At 41.9% G+C, this 21,748-nt stretch overlaps 1 long non-coding RNA gene across 3 annotated transcripts in view; it reads right to left on the bottom strand.

Moving 5' to 3' along the window:
- The window catches only part of LOC117879464, an 87,839-nt gene that overhangs the window by 39,669 nt on the left and 26,422 nt on the right, over positions 1-21,748 (bottom strand). For 2 of the 3 annotated variants that reach the window (XR_004646277.1, XR_004646275.1), the window contains exon 1: positions 6,671-6,801. The exons of the other annotated variant lie outside the window; for it this stretch is intronic. This is a non-coding gene — a long non-coding RNA (uncharacterized LOC117879464). Of the gene's footprint in view, positions 1-6,670; positions 6,802-21,748 lie in introns of those variants that run through there. 3 annotated transcript variants of the gene reach the window in all.

Here is a 21,748-nt window from a genome sequence, read left to right as displayed (position 1 = left end):
GTAAATGTACCTTTTACTAGAGTGTTTATCTTTGTTTGCTGTACTTTGAACCTAAGACTAGAGGGGAGTCCTCTGAGCTCTTTAAGTTTGATTACCCTGTAAGGTTAATTTCCATACTGATTTTACAGAGATGATTTTTACCTTTTTCTTTAATTAAAAACCTTCTTTTTAAGAACCTGATTGATTTTTTCCTTGTTTTAGATCCAAGGGGGTTGGATCTGTATTCAGCAGGAGTTGGTGGGAGAAAGAAGGGGGGATGGTTAATTTCTCCTTGTTTTAAAATCCCAGGAGTTTGGATCTGTATTCACCAGGGAATTGGTGAAAGGTTTCTCAAGGCTTCCCAGGGAAGGGAATCCATTGGGATGGTGGCAGCGGACCAGACCTAAGCTGGTAGTTAAGCTCTGAAGTCTTCATGCAGGCCCCCACATTTTGTACCCTAAAGTTCAAAGTGGGGATACAGCCTTGACAACATCACTTTATAAAAAAGAGGAGGCAAACCCAAACAAAACTGCTGGATTGGTTTGAATCAAATCCAGATGCAAACTTTTTGTCTCAGGTCCACCTTTAGTGGTAATGCCATGTATGGCTCTCAGAGTTTAAAAGGGGTACAAGTGAGTCCACGTAAATGGGAAGTAGATAATAAACAGCTGCTTCTATCTATGTTAGCACCCATCATCATAATATCTAGGCACTGATACTAAGTTGATTTGTCAGGGAAAACCTCAGGATACTATTTTTTCTTTTATCTTAAATCAGAAATGTATCACTTTAATATGACAATAGTAACTGCTCAGGCATCTTTGATAGGGTGGATTTTTGACTTAACTGCCCTATCAATTGAAATTATAGGTTGCAATATAGTGCTAAAGGTTACAAATAGCTTGTGGCTTTGCTGTCCCCCTGAATCACACAATGACAACCATTAAATGTCCCATAATGTATTTATTTTAATCAACTATTTTAAATTAAGGATCAATTGCAATTAATTATTTTTTTTCCCAGTAATAAAAGGCACATTTCCTACTACATTTCTCTTGAATGAATGGAGTTGTATGCAACAATAAAATAGAGTAATATATGAATAATGTTAGGCTAGTTGAGAACATTGGTTAATCAGCATGAATCTGAATATATCATGATATTCCTACTAAGTGGTTTGTAGTAATTATATTAATCCAGGTGCAATAAGCATATTAATACTTATGTAGTTTTAATTTGTGGAGGAAATTAATTTAGGATTTGAAAGTGCACTAGATCAGACTTTGGATGTTTCAAACTAAAACAGTCTTCAGCATTTAAGGGTTGAGTTTCTCCACTTTTACAATGTTCACCAACTACATCATAGCAATAAAGGCTTTTTTCTGTGCTGCAAAGTGTTTCTTGCTAATTTAATAGATTCAACAATTTTATAATAGGTGTTTGTGCCATTTGTACAGTATCAGGAGTAATCCACTTCTAAAAAGGCACTTTTTAAAAGAAGGTGAACATTCCAATATTAACTTTCATGTTATATCACATTTGCCCAATTTGGCAGGGCAAATCCATCAGATTTTGTAGCTCCACTACCTTCAGCAAGTTCCATCCAAATTCTATCAAACTGCTTTATATTTCACTTTATCAGCAATAATCCTACTAAAATAAACGGTTCCAGGAGCTGAATCTCTTTCAGCTGCCCCGATGATGATCCAAACAACAGAGTGAAGACTATCTGATTTTTATAAGCATAGTTGACCTAGCAATCCATTCAGTGGCAGAAATAAATCGGTAAGGTGAGCAAACATAACCTGGGAGTCCAGGGGCACATTTTATATATGCAAAACCATCAATTCCAGTTTATAATTATGAGATTTTATTTTACCCCATGCTGACACTTTAAAACTCATGAATTTCAATGTGTTCTCCTCTTTTGAAGGGTACTGTGATCAAAATGGTATTTGATTTGAAATTCATTCTTGTCTATGAGACTGACAGGGCATAGCACTCTAAAACTGCAGGGGATTCAGCTGAATTGGAAAATAAAGGTTGTTACTGGATTTTATCATGCTGCTGCTAATGACATGTACATGAGATGCTAATAGGTAGGTAATGAAGCAGTAATTCATGTTAGGGTAAGTCACTGCTACCAACTTGTAGAAGCACACACAAACTTATACAAACACATATACAGCCCATGGCCCACACAATTACTCTCAATCTTGCCAAAATTAGAATAAGGTCTTCAGTGCTGTACAAAAGAGTCTGGAGTTACTGGAGGGGAGGCCAGGCTGAAAACTCCACAGTTTGAGACCTTGTACCTAGAGAATGGGAAGCAGGAAGATAGATGGGAGAAAAAGAAAGAGAGAGAGTGAGGAAAGGACCATGGAAGAGGTAGGGAAACACCAATGGGGACATGGGAGAGAGCAAAAAGGAAGAGAAATATCAGGAATGAGAAGAGAGAGAGAGATAAAGAAGTGAGAATATAAGTTTTATAAGAGAGACAGAAAAAACAATAGAAAGAAATATGAAAAAGAAATAAAGATGCATAGACATTAAAGGTAGGGGGGCCTGTAGGAAACAAAGAGAAGATAATGAAGAGATGGGGAAAGAAAAAAGCAAGAAAACATACACAAATGTAAGGATTGTCAATTTCATTGTATTTAGTCTATTTTATTCCATTAAAGATTTCCTGCCACACCCATATCCACAGTATCAAAAATCCTTAATCATTTTCCTGCATTTTACTATATTTCCTTGTCAGAAAAACAGAAGCTGTGAGTAGGGAGACATAAAAGGAGGAATCCAAAAAGAGAATTGAATATCAAATTGTTGAATATCCATCACTGGTCAATAAGAAATACACCTGGAACTTACTGCATATCTTCCCATTTGGAGTCTAGGAAAGACAGAAGATCTTTGGACTGATTGCCATGTTGGCATTTCTATTATTACTTAATAGCCACAATTAGCTCCAGGGCTTAATTTGGCTAGTCACTGTACAAAGACAAGGTCCCTGCCCCATACAGCTTTGGAATTATTAGTCTGGGGGCTGGTGAATGAGGAGAATCAGCATTTATATTGCTTCAAATTGAGATCTGCTAGAAAAGCAAGGGTCAATGGCCTTCAGCAAGATTCCAATTGTTTTGCGGATAGAAATGTTTATCAGAGGCATCTAGTTGTCTGAGTTAGATAGAAGCAGAGCCTACAGCTGGACACCTTTGCCTTGATTGGTAGATAACACTGTATTCAATACCAAAGGGACAATTCAATAGCAAACAGGTACAGACTAGCCAGTGAACCTCATCTCACCCGAAGGAAAGTAGTTACAGTTGCTCTGACTTGATCACTTCTGTCACTCAATTCCATCCCCTCATTATGTGCTGCATCTCCTATTTACTGCTCCATTATGTGCATGGCCTTAATGCCTGTTCTACTTTTTATTTGTAATCCCTTGCCACTTTTACACTGCCACTTTCAGCGCTAAAACTTTAGTCGTTCGGGGATGTGAAAAAACACTCCCCTCCCCGAATGACAAAAGTTTTAGTGCTGAAAAACGCTAGTATAGACAGCGTTTTATCGCTGGGAACTCCCGGCGATAAAGCTACCACCGATCATTCGGGGTGGTTCTTTTTATTGCTGGGCGAGCTCTCCTCCGGTGATAAAGTGTGTCTACACTGCCCACATCACTGCCGCGGTTATGCACCCTAGGCTATGTCTACACTACACAGCTTTTAGCGACATGGCTGTGTCGCCATAGCCATGCCACTAAAAGTTGCGCTATGTAGCCACTGTGTGTCTGCTCTCCTGCCGACAAAAATGTCTATTCCCAATAGTGGCGTCCTGCCATCAATGCGCTGTTCACACAGGCATTTGTCACAGCAAAACTTTTGTCTTGGACGTGAGGGGGTTAACCCCTCTGAAAGACAAAAGTTTTGTCATTCAATTTTGCCAGTGTAGACATAGCCTTATTTATTTATTTTGGAAGGAAAAGGATGCTGTTCTTTGTCCCATAGAAATACAAGGCTTTACTGTGGAGTGAAGAGTAAGAGAGTGCAGTATAGACTGGAATCCTAAAAATCATATGAGAGAAGTCAAGGCATCGGCGGAGTTTTTGTAAGTGACACAGACAGAAACAAACACATTCTTAAAGGACTGTGGATAACCTCAATGAGGAACATAATCTTGATCTAATTACTTATCTTTTTTGTGCATTGTATAAATTACAAGAACCACAGCACAAAGAAGGCTAGGCAGTCACTTAATATTCTCTGATAAGTTTGGGACAGAATGATAAAGGGATATCAGTTGTTTTCAATAATTGTGGGAAGGATTGTTTTAAAAAACTAATTGGTAAAAGTAATTGAAACAGCTTCTATGCACAAACTACCTGAGATTCTCTCCCTGTGTTTCCTATAAAGCTCAGTAGAATGATTTTTGTTGTGCTTTGGGGGTTTTTAACAGTCATTTAAGGGAACTAATGGATTAGCAAGATGAGTGCCTTAATGAAGACCAAATAAGTAATTTAAAGTAGTTAATCACAGGAGCATTCAGTAGAAAAACAAACAAAACACAACCATACAAAATAACAACCACCTAAATTTGGATGGCTACTTGACACCACATAGGCCACAATTTCTAAGGGTGACTAGTGCTTTTGGGTGCCTCTGTTTTGGGTGCACAAAGTCAGACATCTTAAAGAATCCTTAATGTTCTAGCACAGGCGCCAACTTTGTGATTTGCTGGGGGGTACTCAACCCCCACTCTGCCCCAGGCCCCGCCCCCACTTCATCCCTTTCCCCAAACCTCCATCCTGGCCCCTCCTTTTCCCACCCCCACCCCTCTTTACACCCCCAATCCACCTTGCCCCACCTCTTCCTGCCCCCTCCCCTGAGCGTGCCCTATCCCCACTCCTCCCCCTCCCCCAGTGCCTCCTGCATGCTGCTGAACAGCAGATTGCGATGGGCAAGAGGCGCTGGTTGGGAGGAGAAAGAGCTGATCAGCGGGGCCCACTGGCAGGCAGGAGGCACTGCAGGGGAGGGGGAGGAGCTGATCGGTGGAGCTGCCGATGGGCTGAGCACCCACTATTTTTTTTCTGTGGTTGCTCCAGCCCCGAATCACCCATGGAGTTGGTACCTTTGTGTTATACGATGGGTGCTCATTATTTTCTCAAAATCATGCCCAAGTAAGGTGTCTTAAGTTGGGTACCCAAAAATGGCAACACCTAAAATCACTAATCAACTTTGACAATTTTGGTCCACAACCACTGTGCTTTTTAAAGGTATATAATAATAAATACTGCTACTACTAATAAAATATGATTATTATTCTATAATTGTAAAATTGTATTATTATAGTATGATATAATTGCAATAATTATATTATTGTTGCAATATAATCCTAGGAAAAAAACTATGTTATGGTGGAATTAAGGTTGAGAGCATGTATCACTAAATTAAGGGGGAAAACATTATAGGGCTGTAATTATCCCAGAACCAGGCATTATACAAACCCAATTAATTCTTCCCTGTAGTGATGCCACACAGTTATGAATAAGGATTTTAGGGTTGGTGGTCCGAGATAAGATTAAACTGATTTTTAAAGACAAATTTGTTTTTCCCCCTCTTGGCATCCCTACAGACCAAGATAAGAAAGCTGCCCTGATTTATGGTGTAAGGGGATCAAGGCCATTTCTGCACTTACAAGCTTACAGCGACACAGCTGTACCGCTGTTAGAGTGCTCTTGTAGCCATGTTATGCCCATGGGAGAGAGCTCTCCTGTCAACATAATAAAACCAATTCAATGAGTCGTGGTACCTATGTAGGCAGGAGAGTGTCTCCCACCAACAAAGCGCTGTGCACATGAGTGCTTACGCTGGCAAAATTTGTGTCGCTCTTGGAGGTATTTTTTTCACACTCTGAACGACAAAAGTTTTTCCGACATAAGTGCTAGTGCAGACATGGCCCTATGAGAAGCATGTATCCGGTGGAGAATAGACATGAATATTGTGTGCAATTATTACACGTGGAAGCAAGCTATCACAATTAGATTAATTAACCACTACAGGAATTCCTTATAGACCTAACAACACAACAATACATTGCTGTTGAAAGATGCTAGAATCTGTACATAGACTGAGCAGAATGAAGTCAACGGCTATTCAAAGTTGCCAGCACCTGATGCACAAGCAAAGTAGTAATAAGTATAAATATTCATTTGGCATATTTATTCAGTATCCAAAAGTGTGCTAGGTGCGTTAGAGACATATCCATGACTCAGAGACCTATTCATGTGAATAGGCTGAGGAAATGGATTCCACTAAAATAGTGGTGGAGGGTTTTTTTAGACTTTATTCTTTATATATTTTCTCTGTGAAATAGCAAAAATCTCTCTGCTTCCTTTTAGTGTGTGCAGTGGAAGAGAAATGATAATGTTGCACAATACCGCTGTTAACCACAGTAACATGATATTACCACTCTATTTCAACAATATGGAGCCTTTTAGGACTTAAGAAGCATATTCACAACCAGTCAGAGAGGCACTTCACCTACCAAAGACATGAAAAGCAGGATAATGGGGATGACAGCTCCACAATGTGAGAAAAACAGAGTGCTGCAAAGGAAAACGAGGCAGCATCTGCACTGTATGTTTGTCACAGTTTTTAAGCATTTCAGTAACATTGCCAAGTTTGCTTACCTGGTTGATGCACTCAACTACATCTCTGTTTCTTTCTGTTCCCACTACTAGATGCAATCCAATTCTTTTGTCTCATCACTGGCAGTAATGCTTTCAAAGGCATTGTTCCCCAACATGTGCTGCTGCTTCATCAGCAATTGCTCAAGTAATGAATAAAATTAATCTCTCTTTTTTAATTTATACTGAAAATGTTGGTCATGCATAACATACCATCCTAAGGTATTTTTCCATTCTCTTATACTCTCTTATTAAAGTTGTTAACAGCCTGAAGGCACAATCTTAATAGTCCGTTCACTCCAAAATGGACTTGTTGAAAGGTTTCTAATCTGAAGTGCTAATTGTTGGCATCAAATACCAGTGGGGGGAAAAATGCTAACCAAGTTAGAGGTCCAAAAAGATACAAGCACTCAGCAATTTCAGTGATAGCATTTTCTCTCTCTCATAGATTTTAAGGTCAGAAGGAACCATTGTGATCATCTAGTCTGACTTCCTGCACATTACAGGCCACAGACCATCACTCATTCCTGAAATAGACTCCTAACCTCTGGCTGAGTTACTGATGTCCTCAACTCATGGTTTATCGACTTCAAGTTACAGAGGATCTTCCATTTACACTAGTTTAAACCTGCAAGTGACTCGTGCCCCATGCTGCAGAGGAAGGCAAAACCCCTGCAAGGTCTCAGCCAATCTGAACTGGGGGAAATTCCTTCCTGACCCCAAATATGGTGATCGGTTAGACCCTGAACATGTGGTTGGGAAAGAATTCTCTGTAGTATCTCAGATCCCTCCCCATCCAGTGTCCCGTCTCCAGCTGTTGGGATTTTTGCTACTGGCAGTTGCCAATGGGTCACATGCCATTATAGGCAGTCCCATTATTCTATTCACTCCATCAATTTATCAAGCTCAGTCTTGAAGCCAGTTAGGTTTTTTGCCCTCACTGCTCCCCTTGGAAGGCTGTTCCAGAACTTCACTCCTCTGATGTTAGAAACCTTTGTCTAATTTTGAGACTAAACTTGTTGATGGCCAGTTTATAGCCCTTTGTTCTTGTGTCTGCATTGGTGCTTAACTTAAATAATTCCTCTCCCTCCCTGGTATTTATCCCTCTGATGTATTTATAAAGAGCAATCAGATCTCCCCTCAGCCTTCTTTTGGTCAGGCTAAACAAACCAAGCTCTTTGAGTCTCCTTTCATAAGGTAGGTTTTCCACTCCCTGGATCATCCTAGTGGCCCTTCTCATATTATCAGTTTGATTATCTTCTGCTTGCCTTTTCCTCCAGCCAATAGCTTAATGACCTTTGTGACTTATTCCACTTCGTATTCGTAGTGGAATTTATTTCCTTTGTGGAGAGGCTCAGTATATTCCAGATTGTGTGTTCTTTGATTTACCTCTAGCACTAATTAGCTGCTCGAGACTAAAGAGAATCCTATGGGTTTATGCTTTTGGCCTCTGAGCTTCATATTTCCTTCTTTATCTTTAACATTTATATAAAACGTACAGCTAGCAAAAGAATTCACCCTTTGTTGCCCAAGAATGTATAATAATCTGGTACTCGTTTATTTATTCTAATTAATTAATTAATTAATTAATTCTCTGGAATTATGCAGGATATAACGTGCCTATTCATTCCTGTAGGTGCCTTTGCTGCATATTAAAAAGGCAATCATACCAGTACAAACAAAACTAAATGCAAAAGCCTTCCCCCAACAAGAAGGAAAACAAAAGAGATACCAGCCATAACTTCCTGCCCTCATCACATCCTTCCATCCCCAAAGGCCCGGGGAAAGTGATGACCTTTGCAGTATGACCAGATTGACAGAGATTTCAGTTATTTCAGTCCAAATTGATATGGGAGAGAGGGAGTGAATTTGCTATTTCAGAATCCCACATGGAAAACACCCTCTCTTCTAAACAATTGGGACTCTGCTCCTGGCACATACACTGACTGCACTTTTGCTAGAATAACAGAGACAGCAGGGCGATTCCTCATATAGGCAGATCCCAAAACATTTGTGGTTTTGAGCTATAAAACCCACAAGTTAAACTCAACCTGGAAATCAACAGGCAGTCGCTACAGAGCACATCACACAGATGCCATGTGTCTGCACTGAAAAACAACACTTAAAAAGAGAGACCCTGTGTTCGCTTCAGCTTGCAAGCTATTTTCATATGTAAACCCGATGCTGTAATCGAATCTGAAAGGTAAGAAAGGCAAGGGTCACAGTACCAAGGCTCCCATCCAAAAGAAATGGTCACAATATCCTGGCCAGCTGCAGATGAAAAAACAAAACTAATCTAAAAACAAACATCCTGTCCATTGCTGCTGAATGATAGCTGAAGATTCAACAGTATCCAAAGATCCAGCAATACCCCCAAATTACAAACATTTATAATGAAAGCAGGCACATATCCTCAATGAAAGGGGCAAAAATGATCCTTACTATACTTTCAGGTTCTTTCTCCTGTCCATTTGGCACCAACCCCTTCTTATCTGGACTGAATTTCAGTCAACTTGTCCTCATCCATGCCCCAGTCTCTGCCAAAACAGTGAGTGAAGCACTCTCACTACTATGAAAGGTATGGATAATTTAACATTCTTATTTACAGCCTTCTGTCCACAGCATTTTGTTTTATAAGATTGTTAAAGAAATTACAAGGCAAGCTCTGTTTCTAGCGAGCAATAGGAGAGAAAGACTTTTACCTGAAACACTTGTGCATGAACTGACTAATGGTACTGAGAGAAAAGTTTCATTCAGAACACTTAATGCCATTTAATTTAATCACATACAAAGAGTGAATATGACTTCAGAGGGACTTAAGCACATGCTTATGTGCTTTACTGAGCTAAGGCCCCTGTGACATTGGGTAAAATCTTGGCCCCATCAAAATCAATGGCATAATACCCATGGATGTCAGTGGGGGGAGTGTGTGTGTGTGTCAAGATTTCACCCTATTATGGCTAACCAATACTTATTAATTCCTTATATAACTATTATAAGTATGGGAGTAAAATGTACAATTTCTCTTTATCTGTATGATGAATTAACCAGACAACAAAGCTAGATCATCCCAATACGGAATTTCCCTGGGTTTTCAAATTAGACCTGTACAATTTGAGGAATACAACCTAATGGCCAATACATGCTGACATTTTGCTAAAAAAGCTCGGCATGTTCACCAAACTTTTGAGCCGAAGTAAAATTAAGTGAGAAAGTAAAGTGGAATCAGAAAAAATATACTTTTAAATACTCTATCTTCCTGAATATATCACAGGGTAAGCCAAATGGGTCTGAGTCTCTGATGGGAAGTGCAGACAGCGAGCATTATATGGGAGCTGCAGCAAGTGAACTGGTTGCAGAGTGGAGAATTCATTCATTCATTCTTTGACTGCAGGGTAAATACAGACCCAGACTAGAGTAAGCTTGTCATTTGTTGCTTGATATTACTGTCAGGAACAGCAAAATATGGTGCCTGGCTCTATTTCCTCATATTCCTAAACCAGCCAAATACAATTATTCCCTCTTGCAAAAGAAACATAACCTAATGGTGGGGAAAACGCTGAATATGAATGTAGAGTCTGAAAACAAAAGTCTTATTGCCTTTCAATAGAACTCTCTATTTAGCTGTCCTGAGTTTACTCTCAACATCTAATTGTCAGTCTTGTCCCCCAGTGTTAAATACTCTCTTTTTATAAAATAATAGATGAATAAGAGATGTCTTCACTTTTCCACTTCTCGGTCATAAATTCAAATCCAGTCCACTAACTGCATATTTCTACCATGAGTCTGCCTGTGTGAAATTAATGTGATGGTCTAGTCTTTTCCTATGAAAAAATGCTCACATCATACAAAGCACCACTATAATTGCCACCATTTGGCAAAGTATCTGGTAGTCTTAGCAAAGAAGCAAAGGTCTGAATAGATATGGTGAGTGAACTATACACTTATCCCTAATGATGATCTCTCAGGGTTGAGGCAAATGTATGGGACTACATGGGGAAGAATGTATTGTCATTTCCCATGATGTTGATGTTGAGAAGATAAGGAGAAGGCTACAGTCAATTGTCATATGACACCTTTATCAAATACAAAATTCTTAAAACATTTATTTTAAAGAGGTTTCTCTTTTTTGCTCTTTACCTCTTGAATATCTTTCACCAATTTAACCAGAAATTCTTTGGTTCAAATCCTGCAGTCCTACTTGGTCTAAACTTCAGTTGAGTTAAATGAAAAATAAAGGACTGCAGGACTTTGCCCTTGACCCTGGACACTAAATACAGTATCTTAATAAGAAGATCACAACTGATTCCTCAAACACGTGTTTTTTACATGGCTTCCTTTTCCTTAATGAATATTTTAAGAACTGTATTTAGGCGATGCCACTGACCTAGAAAACTTGAAGTCATATGAACAAATACTAGTTTTTGAGAGCTATGTTTGTGCAATAAGAACATTTTTTCACCATTTGAGCTACCGCCATCTTCCAGTGTTGATCAATTGAATAACCTCCTAGAAATTGCTACACTTGGGGGAAATAATATATACAAGAAATAATGAATCAGTATAACTTTATATCAACAACATTTCACAGGGTCATATGTTATAAACTAACCTCAATGGATATAAATTACCTTGTTGCCATACAGAAAAATCATTTGATTTGCCTAGAGTTTTCACTAATTTTGACTGAACAAACTGTTGATAATAAAACAATTAATAACAATATCCCATATATGATTTGTCTTCCACAGTCAACAACTAAATTGATGTTATTAATCTCTTCAATTACAGTTCTATTTATTATATATATTTTTACTAGTTGCTAGAGGGATGGTAACATTTAGCATGTGTGTGTGTGTATGTGCCTATGATACAAAATACAAATATGATATAAAATTCAGACACTTGTAAAAACTCACTGGATGATGAAATTTATTTCATTGTTCACCTTGAGTTAGATTCCTGTAATTATGTACACCTGGTGATGGGGGTGTAGCAACCCCTCACTGGTGATGCAAGGGTTAACGAACTACCTTGGGCCCAAGAAGCCATGCCTGCTCTCCCTTGCTGGGCATGCTCTCAGTGGATGGTGTGACACTGCATCCCATATTCTTCATAAAAATATTGTTGTAATATGAATATGGTATAACTAAGATATGTTTTATACGAGATGGGTCATGTGAGGTATCATTGGAAAGGTTACGATTTGCTAAATGTGATTATCCAATTTGTATGCCTGTGTCAATTCTGTATCTGAAGTTAGGAATATTCACTATGTAACAATTACAACTGTGTGTGTACTTGGGGAATGCCCCAGTAGGCAATCAGCCTGAATAGGCCATTCTGAAAGACAATAAAATGGGTCTTTGAAGATGCTGATCTCTCATATTCCTGGGGTTCCTTCCTGTGGATGTTACAAATAAACCTTGTCTCATGGTGGCTTTAACACTGCAAGATCATGTGATAATATCACCTGGTACGGAGTACCACCTTGGTCACTGTTGGTATTTTTCCACTGGAAAGAAAGGTTTCCCGACTTATGTAAGTCCCATTTAAGGCTGGGAAGTGAGTCAATCAAGACTTTTCCTCCACTACCACCCTGCCCAAGAAGGAAGACTGCTAAGAACACCTGAAGAAAAAAGGGAATTAAGCTGAGGAGAGGCAAGGGCTGAGTCCAGGCTGAGTCAGAGGTCTAGCCTGTGAAGAGAAATAACTGGAACTCTGAGCTGCAGAAACTGTGCAACCTGCCTAAAACAACATTTAGGGTGAGAAATTACTATTTGTAACTTGTTTCTTTAGAGTATTGAACTTAGTTTGTGTGTTTTGTTTTATTTGTTTAGTAATCTGCTTTGTTTTGTTTGCTATCACTTATAATCACTTAAAATTTACCTTTTGTAGATAATAAACTTATTTTTCATTTATTCCAAAACCCAGTTTGTGCAATTCATAACTGGGAGGGCAAAGAGCTCTGCATATCTCCACATTGAGGGAGGCAGCAATTTTTATGAGCTTACTCTATATAGATCTCTATACAGCGCAAGACAATATAATTTTCGGTTTACACTCCAGAGAGTGTGAGCACAGGAGTGCTGGGCATTCCCCTAGCTAATCTCTACCACAGAGAGCTAATTGCAGACTCTGTGATTCTACAACTGGGTGTGTCCCTGCCTGTGCTGGAAAGGGGCTTGAGAGCCTTTCACAGTAGCACAGAGTAAGGGAAACCCAGGCTGGTAGGACAGGCAGGCTCAGTGGGACCCCAGCATATCTGGTGGCACCCTGAAAGAGGGTCCAACCTATCACAGAGGGAACACAAAAAGAAGCAGCTCAGCTCAGTCTTGGCTAGCTGAGGAGGAGAGTGGTTGTATGCAGCAGGCTTCTGCCAAGAAGCTGTTGGGACTCGAAACCACCAAGCACCCTGACTACACTGCGGGAAGCCAGTCGACCACGGTGACCAAAGGGGATGACATGCCGCAACCAATGGAGGAACTACCAGAGGCAGAACAAAGGGTAGGAAGCAGCCCAGGGGATATGAAGTCCTGAGCCCTGTAACAGGGAAACTGTTTTTGAAGGGTTCTGGTCTGGAACCTGGTGGAGTAGGGTGGGTCTGGGTTCCCTTCCACGCCCCCCCACCCACTCATCACTAGGCAGAACTGCCAGAGAGAGTGACTCCTTAGACTCACCCTGGGCGATACTTCTGCCATAGAGAGCCGGCTACTCTCACCAGAGGAAGCACCTTCTTAGACGCCCGCCACTGGACACTACTGCCTTTGAGTAAAGTGGCTCCTTGGAACTTTGCTGACTTCTTGACACACCCATTCATTATGGGCATCTCAGTGAATTTAAAAATCCCAAACGCCACCTTTTCTTCAGAATTCACCAAAAGGTCACATGTCATTTCTATTGAATTTCCACTATTCAAGTGCCATTACATGCTTATTAGGAGTAAAAATGTACCCAACATTGTATTCATTTATTTTATGATGTAGAAATATTAGGTAGAAGACCTCTATGTGATGTCAACAGTTCTATTCCTTTTAATTTTATTAAGCCAATTTCCATAAATATTTTTACTAGTTAGATGGTTACAACAATTACATTACATAAGAAATGTGTGTGAAAGGGGTTTTGTTCTTCCTGATCACAGGTTGGAGTGTTAGAAGCAAAAACTGTCCTCTAATCTAACAATATAACATCAGCTTTTAATCAGGAACCAAGTATTTTGTTCATTTGTATAGGAAATAAAATGTAGTTTAGATGACTAATATTTCATTGCATTCTGCTGATTTTCAACCAGGGGTCTGAGGCCAACCAGGAGGTCAACCAAGCAGGGCCAACATTACACTCAGTGGTGCCTAGGGCAGAAAGCCCAAGCCCCGCCACCCAAGGCTAAAGCCAATGGCAATCGGTCTGCTTGCTACCCCTAATGCCAGCTCTGGCTTTTATATGCAGAAAAACAGTTGTGACCACAGGTTGGCTGTGGAGTTTTTATTGCATGTTGGGGAGGACCTCAGAAAGAAAAAGACTGAGAGCCCCAGCCTTATAGTATATTTTGTGGAAGTAATTCAGATGGGGCAGCGAGTTGTATGGGCCTGTGGTGCCTGGGCTCCAGCAAAATCAGGGCGCAGGACTCCAGCAATATTTGGGGCCAGGTCTCTCCCCTGGCCCCGCCTGCTGCCCCGTGCATCTCCCCTGGGGCATCCCCTGGCCCTGCCTGCTGCCCCCGCACGCCTCCCCCAAGTGTCCCTGCCTGCCCTGGGCAGTGGGTAGCTGCCCCCTGCAGCTCCGCACTGCACTCCCTCGCAGGCCACTGCTGCAGCCGGCTACAAGAGAGTGGCGCTGGGGGCAAACTGAGGCCGCTGCTGTGCCTGCGGAAGGAGGGGGAAGAAGACACATGGCAGCCACCACCCCTCCAGCAGGCAACCCCGAGTCGACTCGGGGTGTGTGGGGGGGTCTTACCCTGGCAGGACCTCCTGAGCAGCAGCCTGGGGGGGCTTGGATGAATGTCATGCCAGGGGAGAGTAGAGGGTAGGGTGACCAGATAGCAAGTGTGAAAAATCTGGACAGGTGGTGGGGGGTAATAGGCCTCTATATAAGAAAAAGCCACAAATATCGGGACTGTCCCTATAAAATCAGGACATCTGGTCACCCTAGTAGGGGGGGGGCACCTCCCCCAGAGCTTGCTGCTGCCAGCAGGGAGAGGGCTTGGGCAAGTCCTCCTCTTTGGCCCCCCCAAGGCAGCCTGCCTGCTGTACCCCAAACTCCTCATCCCTGTCCCAGCTCCATGCCCCGCACCCTCTCCCACACCCCAACCCTCTGTCCCAGCCCAAAGCCTGCACCCAGCACCCAAACCCCCTCCCAGAGCCCACGCCTCTTCTGCACCCAAACGCTCTCCCAGAGCCTGCTCCCCAAACCCCCTCCTGCACCCAAACTCCCACCCAGAGCCCACACCCCCTCCTGCACCTCAACCCCCTTCCCCAGCCAAGAGCCTGCACCCAGCACCCAAACTCCCTCCCAGAGCCTTAGGCAGATGCAGGGGGGTGGGGTGGGGGGGTGGAACTTGGACCCATTCTGGGCACCATCAAAAATTATACAAACCTGCCACCCCTGAATTCAGACTGAGTAATATCAAGTCTTACAAGAATACAATGCTGTTAAATCTTTGCTCAGAAGAAGTAGGAATTGAACATCAGGTTTTGTGTGTGAAGTACTCTGAGGACAGAAGAGAAATGAAGTATGAATTATTGAGGAGGTAGTGAGGAGAAGTCAAAGAATTTCAGCCCTGCCTTCCAACATCCCCAAGACACCACCCACATCTCACAGCAGAAGACCAAGGTCCAGAACCTCAGAGGTAGGCTATCAGGACACCCAGTGCAGGTGGGGTCAAGTACCATGAAGAGTGTTGGACCCATTCTGAGTTCACCTACATAGGCTGCAAGCAGAGTTCAAACTGTCACAGAAAACTGGACATTCTTCTATGAATAGGTCTCACTGCCTCCTGCACCAAGTCCATGTCTCGCGTATCGATACAAAAAGTTTTTGCAGGGAGACAAAGTTCAGGTGCTATAAAATCTGTGTGCTACCTGTTTTGCTAAATGGGTCAGAAACCTGGACCTTACAGGTAGACTTGTAGAAGCTAGGGGAATTCCATATGCGCTGTCAGCACCAAATCCTGAGCAAAAAGTGGTTTGACTTTGTGCAAAATGCCATAATCTCACAGAGATCTGGCCTTCCTTCAGTCCCTCATTTTATTCAAAAGTGGCGTTGTGTACTCTTCGGCAATGTCACCAGAACAGACAAAAACACTCCAACACAGTGTACTCTCAAACTCTTCATCAATGTGCAAAGGGGTGCATGATCTGACTCTATCTGACACCACCCATAGGGCCACTGCAGGGATGTGTGGCTTCACAGGATTGAGCAGGTCTGGAAATTTCATTATAGTATGCCTGGTGCAACACCATGGTAACTCTAGCTGGCACATTGGTCCTCAGTAGACTGTGCATGTTTGATGACATTGTGATGCGTGTGTCTTCATATATACAAATTTAAACAGTAGCAAGCACTCAGTTAAGGTTGAAGCAAGATGCCCATTATTATCCTGACTTTCAACCCCTTCCTCACAACTTCTTCTACAAGAAATCCATCCATCCAAAACATAACCTGCTGAACATCATCTTAGGACAGATTTTTCTGAGAAGTTTTGGGGAAGGTGGGGTGTGTGGAATCAATAGGAGAGTTCAAGTTATAGGGCCAGATTTTCAGCAATTGTAAATTGGCATAGCTCCATTAACTTCATTGACTTTAATGGAGGCAAGCCAATTTACACTAGCTGAGAATCCAACTGTAGCGGGGTGATCCCCCACTCCTGCCCGGAAGGGCTTAAAGCAGCCCTGGCAGAGGGCTGGGGCAGGGGAAAAGCTGGGCTGATTGGCAGAGCAGCCACAGCTGGCTGTATAAAAAGGCTGTGAGGCAGAGGCCCAGGAGGAGTCTCTCTTTGGATTGGGAGAGAGCAGGGCCTGGCTGCCTGCAGTAAGGGTACTGGAAGTAAAGCAGAGCTGGGGAGAGCCAGAGGAGCAGGGGAGCTCCAGGCTGGCAACTCCCCAGGCTGCAGGGCCTGGTCCAAAGCCCATAGAGGTACTGGGAGGCAGAGGAAGGCAGCACGTCCAAACCCCCTTGCCTATGATGAGTGGCTTTTACACTGCAGTCTGTCCCAGGGAGCGGGGACTTGGTGATGACTGGCAGTAGCCCAGACTAAGGCAAGGTGAGGATTAGAGGGTTGGGAGTTTTCCAGAGAGAGAGACCCATAGAGACTGGTGGGGGTATTGCCAGGGGGCAGCCCCAGGGTAAAGGGGCACCGGGGTCTGGGAGGGACACAGGGCCAGCGGCAAGCAGAACACTGGCCTGCAGAGGGTACTCCGACAGCTGGAGAGCTAATTCCCTGAGACGACCAGCAGGAGGTGCCACAGGAGTGAGTCCCGCATCGCTACACCAGCTCATGGTGTTTTCAATTTTCTCTTGCACTTAGTTTTTGAAAATTTCTATATCATTTCTTTGTCTTATGATATCTCCAAAACTATATCTTCTAATCATATGGAATACATATGTGCATGTCTTAATTATTTACTATTTTTATAAATTGAGTCTTTATTCAAAAATTGTCCAAAATATTCCATTCAATAATATAAACAGATGATGAGTTTACATTCTGTTGGTTCTCACTGCAAGCTGATGTTTTCATTAGAAGTCTGTTGAAAAGCAGTTAAAGTGATTAGAAATTTTCCCACAGTTTGAAAGTGCTCTCTGATGACTAGCTGAATAGCAACTACTCCTATAAGTAAGGGCTCAAAGTTTTTTATTCAGGTAGATTCAAGTTTCCAGTTATAGTAGTGTTTACCTCCCTCACAGTTTGTGTTCTTAGTGCTGCTCAGATGGAATTCTTGAGGGCCATGTGTTGTGAACTTCCTCTTACAGATTTCTTATCACTTTCCTTTTTTTCTTACTCACACTTTAATTTTAGCCTCTTTTAAGTTAAATAGAGGTTGTATCCCCCCCAGCTTTACATTTGATATCATCAGTCAGGAGTAGAACTTATTCAATCAATATTCTCTCTCTAAGGCAACACAACTTGATTCTCAAACATTACTTTTTCCCCTGCACTGTAAACTGCGAAGGTTGCTACAAGGACTGTGAAAACCAGGGCCAGCTCCAGGCACCAGCCCACCAAGCATGTGCTTGGGGTGGCGCCTGGAGGGAGGCGGCGCGGTGGGGCGTTCCGGCTGAGAGCGGAGCCGCAGCTGGCTCACTGCCCTTCCCCCGGCACTCCAGCCGGTCGGGGAGAGTGGAGAGCCGCGGCAGGCTCGCCACCCTCCCCACAGCGCTCTGGCCACTGGGGGCTCTCCGCCCGGTGCTCTGGCCGCCGAGGAGAGCGGAAAGCCCCGGCTGGGCTCTCCGCCCTCCTCCTGGCGCTCTGGCTGCCGGGGGCTCTCCGCCCTCCTCCCGGCACTCTGGCCGCCGGGGAGAGCGGAGCCCCGGCCGGACTCTTCGCCCTGCTCCCCGTGCTCTGGCCGCCGGGGAGAGCTGAGAGCCCTGGCCGAGCTCTCCGCCCTCCTCCCGGCGCTCTGGCCGCTGGGGGCTCTTCGTCCTGCTCCTGGTGCTCTGGCTCGCCGCCCTCCCCCCCGCGCTTTGGCCCGGTTGGGGCTTGGCGCCCTCCCCTGCCGCGTCGGGGGGCGGGGGAGGGGGACGGCGGGTGGCTTTTTTGCCTAGGACGGCAAAAAAGCCAGAGCCGGCCCTGGTGAAAACAAAGCTTTATTAGAGGAAGAGGGGAGTTTTACAGCTCTATAATGCTAGTAGGTTGGATTTAACAATGCCTATTGACCTAAACTTAAGAGAGAGAAACAGCTCTTCTTTGAGAGGGAGAACATTTCTTTTTTGTTTTTTTACATTCCAGTTGCATTTGAAAACTGACTAAAGAAAAGAAGAAAATACTGTTTGCAAATGTATTGCACATAAATTTGAAAATCTATTTGGCTCACGATGAATTATATCTTCAGCATTGTACAACTGGGCCATTTTTAGACAAGAAAAAAACTTCATTTCTGAATTCCTTACTGAGAGGGAGTTGTTTTAATTAGTACTCTCAAAAAAGACACATGATTAGATTTCCTAATATGTTTTTTGTAACTTATATATCAGTTAAAATCTTTGGGCCTCATTTTGGAAAGACAGCCTCCAAAACTTCAGCTGCCGTTTATATATACTTTATAAACCACATTTTTATATCCAAATGTAGGTATTGACCAGTGGGACTACATATCTGAATATATATCTATCAACCTGGATAAATATTGCACAATTAAGTTTTTTGAATAGATAGGTAGATAACTCCCAATCTGTAAACATATGCAAATTAGAGTTGGTTGGAAAAGGGGAGTGGGAGGGATGCCCATAGAAAATTTTTAGATTTTTATGAAATATGTTGGTCAAAAAAATGTTTTTGTTTGTTTTTTAAATTACACCTCAGTCTCTAATGAGAATTGTAGTTTGAGTACTTCATGCTCCCACTCGTCTATAGGCTTGGCTCCCTACTTGACCTCCAATAAATCAGTTTCCTTATCTATACAATGTTGATGATAATACCTACCCACCTTGCAGAGGTTTTGAAAAGATCAATTAGTTAATGTTTGTACCACACTGGAAATGTTAAGTACCATTATTATTATTACTTGGCTTGAATGCCTAATGCTAAAATGACAAGAAAAAGCTGGGCCAAATGAATGAAGGGTAAAGAGACAAGGAATGAATGACTACAATGACTCTAGCATTTAAAAGCAACAATAAATCAATCCTCCTGACCTCCATTCCTTTTCCTTCCAATGAGAAAATTATTATTAGCTCTGAGTAATATTATGCAGATGCCTAAAACCATATTCTGTATTGTTATAGATAGTGATAATAATACCGAGCTCTTCTGTAGATCTCAGATCACTTTACAAAGGAGCAAGTATCATTAGTTTCATTTTTCAGATGGAGAAATTGAAGCACAGAGAGGTGAAGTGACTTGCCCAAGAGTCACCCAGAAGGCCAGTGGCAGAACCACAAGTAGAATGTGGAACTCCTGAGGGAGGGAGGGAGTGGAGGGGTGGTGCTAAGTCCCTTCTTTTTTACATACAATGTTGGGAAATCTAGGTCACAGGCCCAGAACCAAAGAACAGAAATCTTGAAGCTCATTCTGAGTTTTGGTCTTCTTCATGGTGGTATTTCACTGCCAAATGATCCAGCTGATCAATCCAGTGAAAACTTTGCTACCATATTTAGTGCGGCAACTCTTTGAAACTTTTAGGATACATTCTGTGCTAACAAACTGATTTCACACAGGAAGCTAACGAGCAGTTTAAAAGCAGTCTGATAATTATAGCTGTGTGAGCTCTCTGGCATACAGGATGAGCATGTAATAGGTTGATGCTTCTTAAATTATGTCATCAGTCATTCCCTATAGAGAAACAAGCCCGAAAAGACTAGTTGTGGAGTTCTGAGTTTCCTGTACTTCCACTGTCACTCTAAAATAAAACTGGAAAGCACAGTTTTAAACAGAAATTAATTTTTGGCGGAATTCTAGGTGCCTTATGAATACTGGAAATGAAAATAAAATAACCATATAGGAGAAATGAGTCAGAAATAAGTAAAAAACATAAGAAAACAGACAGAGTAACAGGCAATAAACTTTGAGGAAGGCTTTTCCTACTCTGGGTCCCGAAGGGACCATTCTCTCATCATTTAAATCCCTCCTGAAAATTCACTTTCTCTATGATGCCTACATGAAATAAGTCACATATATATATTATCCTATTTAGCATCGAGGAGTCCGGTGGCACCTTAAAAACTAACAGATTTATTTGGGCATAAACTTTCGTGGATAAAAAAACCACTTCTTGAGATGCATTTTTCACTCCATGCATCTGAAGGAGTGGGTTTTTTACCCACGAACTCTTATGCCCAAATAAATCTGTTAGTCTTTAAGGTGCCACCGGACTCCTTGTTATTTTTGTGGATACAGACTAATACGGCTACCCCTCTGATATCTGTTTAGCATCCTTCTTCTAAATAAATTAATTGAACGTGCAGCTGCCTAAACTGATCAAGCACATGATCACATTGATCATATTTCTGCAGCTCTCAGCCATTCACAATTCTTCCCCTCCCTTCTCATTGTCATCATCAATTGTGCCATGTCTTGAAATTGGATAGAAAGCTACGGTCCCTGGCCTCAAGACCTTAAAGACTGTAAAGCACCTAGAACACTTTTGGGCACTATAAAATGATAAATAGCACTCTTCATAATAAATAGAATTTAGAAAAAGCTTAGACAATATTCATAATGTTCATAATTAATATATGACCATTGGGAGCTTTTTCTCTGCTTTAATTCTTCTTTCAATAGCTCCTTCTATTCCCAATCCTCTTTCTTGTACTCAAATAAAGATACTGTCAGTATAAAAGAAAGTGAAAAAAAATTCCAATTGCAAGCAAAGAGCAATGTAAAAAATAAATAAACCCTCTAAGTCCACACTTTTCTCTACAAGACTCCCACCTCAACACTCTTCTTCCTTGGGGACCACTGACAATTGCACTTTTTGCCAAAGAACAGGTTATTTCAGTACATTATGTAGAATATATCTGTGAGCGAGTTATGAAGATGCTCCCCCATGGAATCTTTTAAACCCAAACCTCTGAAATTCTTTCAGAGCAACTGGGAATTGGATCTATAAATTAATTCATCTACAGTTGGTTTTTGAATTGAAGATTATAAAATACTGTACAAGAAACAAAACTGGGGGCAGTTGCTTTAAAGCTAAAGAAGCAAATGATGGAATACATTAATAAATATGCTGATTATTGCTGAGCTGTCAATAAGAGGTTGATTTCTGTTGAAAATTATCCCATTTTATTACAGCTCTGGGCTTCAGGGATTTTTAAAGGATTGTGCTTGTCAGCCACTTGCATCACATCAACCTTTGCACGTCGAAAATAGATTATAATTAGTTGGGTATCAGAGGTGACTTTTGCAGTAGAGTCTTAAATAGG

The sequence above is a fragment of the Trachemys scripta genome, chromosome 6, assembly GCF_013100865.1.
Source record: "Trachemys scripta elegans isolate TJP31775 chromosome 6, CAS_Tse_1.0, whole genome shotgun sequence".
Taxonomy (NCBI): domain Eukaryota; kingdom Metazoa; phylum Chordata; order Testudines; family Emydidae; genus Trachemys; species Trachemys scripta.
This window is presented reverse-complemented; position numbering and strand designations above follow the sequence as displayed.